This window comes from Vespa mandarinia, unplaced genomic scaffold, assembly GCF_050613455.1.
Source record: "Vespa mandarinia isolate Hongniang unplaced genomic scaffold, ASM5061345v1 scaffold_27, whole genome shotgun sequence".
Taxonomy (NCBI): Eukaryota; Metazoa; Arthropoda; class Insecta; order Hymenoptera; family Vespidae; genus Vespa; species Vespa mandarinia.
In genome coordinates, this window is record NW_028197161.1 from 7,841 (window position 1) to 10,598 (window position 2,758).

General features: G+C 27.3%; 1 pseudogene; it reads right to left on the reverse strand.

The window, feature by feature from the left end:
* Positions 1-1,413: 1,413 nt before the first annotated feature.
* Positions 1,414-2,289, reverse strand: LOC146872164 (small ribosomal subunit protein eS10 pseudogene; annotated as a pseudogene).
* Positions 2,290-2,758: the final 469 nt, after the last annotated feature.

The window sequence follows — 2,758 nt, forward strand, 5'->3', positions numbered from 1 at the left end:
ATTAATAATATTTCGATTAATCTGAGATTATACTTTTCTTTATTATCTCGGTTATTTGTAATTAAAATGGAAAGGTAGCATTCATAGGTATGGAATTATTACTTTCCATTTTCTTAAATATTACATACATTTAACACAATTTTCTGTGGAAATTTTTTCGTCAGTTCTTCCATTCCGTTTTAATTATACAATTATCCACGTTCCTTTCTTTAAATAATTCAATGTTTAAATGACACTTTGACTTCCTTAATCATTGACAGTTTTTCGACGATGTAAAGAAATTTTTCAATGTTTCAAGATTCAATGAAGATGTTAAACTTTTCGACACTTTCATCGCTTACAGTGCAGATAAATAAGCTCATACAATAATACCTTACTCAATGTTTTTTTATTCATCAAGAATGTATTATAAAAAAATTTCTAATTACGTTATCAACTCTCTAATTCGAACGTTCGATCATTCTTCATCGTCTCGAATGTCATAATAACCGGTTTTTTAGGTCAGAATTGGAATAATTTAACAATCCTGATCACAGCTTGAAAAACTGCCTCTACTCCATAGATTATGTTTATTCACACATTATTCTCATATAGGTAAGAAAGTTGACGAATGCAATATAAAAGACAAGAAAATAAATTTTGAAAAGTTGCAAAATATTGTCGAAAGAAATCTGACTCGGTTGTTCGTAGTTATGAATATTCAATAATGCGTGCCTGTATGCGTTCTCCTTGTATGATTAATGTGAAATGTAGAGAGAGAAAGAGACAACTTTGAGGACACGAAATGATTCGATACTATCTACAAATATAATAAAGTGATAGCTGAGAAGAAAATCATTCAAGAAATAATAGTCTTATTCCCACATATCTATTATTACTATCTCAATTAAATTTATCTCATATAAAAATAATTAAAAAAATAGTTTATGAACATTTTCGAATAGTTATGAACATTGTCTGATTTGAATGTCTAACGTTCAACTTTAAAAGATGAGATTGATTTCTATACAGCAGTATATGTATCTATATATATATATATATATATATATATATATATATATATATATATATTATAAATGAAAAATAAAACTAATGATATATTCTTTGATGGTGTAGTTATTTAAATCTTTTCATCTATAAGATAGAGTTATAGTTAAAACAATAAGGTGTGCCAAATTATTTTTAAAATGAAAACAGATATTTTTTATAAATAAAGCTTCTATTTTCTGCCTTCAAACTCTCTCTCTCTCTCCTATATCAATGTCAGAATCATGTAATGATTTTTATTTGAACGTTTTAGGATTATCTATTACTAAATCTTACTATTTTTTTTTTATACTGTTGACTAGTTTTTCTCTTGGCAGCAAATGTACTATACCGTTATAAAATTCTACGGTTTTTTACAGACGTTAGCTATTTAAAAAGTAACTTTAATATAATTACCAAATGTGAAAAATAGATAAGTACACTTTATCATTCTTCTTTATCTTACAAAAATGAATTCCAACAATAATTTCAATTTATGGGGAGAATGTAATCAATTTAAAGGAGTTGTTCGAATTATTCTCGACTATTTCATATGTACATTTTGGATGATATAATTTTTATATTAAATATTAACAATAGTATATAAATAACAAGTAGTAAAGGAGTAGAAATCAGATATATAAAGCATTAGAAATAGTCTGATTTTGATTATTTTATTTTTCAAAAATTATTTACGGGGCTTTTCCACGTCCAAAAGCTACGACGGAACTCCAAGTCACCTGTACCTGCAGCAACATCGGCTTTTCTATCGCCAGGTCCAGTAAGATCTCCTGGCCCTCGTCTGTAATCTGCACGGTCTTCTGTCGGTCTTGAAGCCTCGCTTCTTGGACCTGCAGTAGGACTGGGTCTTGAAGTTTCTGACCTATCTTGTCTCTTGAGCGTAGATGAACTAATCTTTGGTGTTAGATACAAGAATCCACGTAAATATTCAATTCCCTCGTTGGTCAAATACCAATAAAAATGTCGCTAAGCAAATTTCTCTTTTATATATCCTCTGGATCTGAGGGACTGGAGAATCGTGAAAGAATTGTTATAAGAATGAAAGAACACACACAATGATAATTTATTCTAATATTAAATATTAAAGATATAATCTACCTACATTCCTTTAATAACTTTTAAATTTGAAATTGTTTCTAACTTTGGATGCTATGAAGCATGGTAGTCCTTTTTCTCTACCATTAGACCTTCTTTAAGAAGGTATTCGTATATGGTCACACGATTCTTTTTTAGCATCAACATCCTGATAATGATAAAAATATATTGTATATATCGTATGTTATTACTGATAATTTGAATTATTAAATACTGTATAATATCAATGATACATAATCTTACTATTTTGTTACTTTTGAGGCACTAGCAAATAGAAATATTAGATTAACAAACATATCTCATAGGCAATAAAGAAGATTGATAAAATTATACGTGTAAAATAAATCAGACATAAAAAGATATCTGTCTTTTATTCAATTTAATAAAATTTTAATTTCTCATATTATATAACATCAACAATTTATTACATATTTAACGCAACATTATATGAAATAATGTATTTGTAATAACCTATGTAACTTATAACAAGTACTTGATACACCATGAAACTTAAATTGATTCACAAAAGTCTAATAAAATGATAATGATGGGTATAATGTAAAACATACTCGACGTTTCTTTGTAGAGCTTCTTTAATTTTATTTAATTTCTTGTG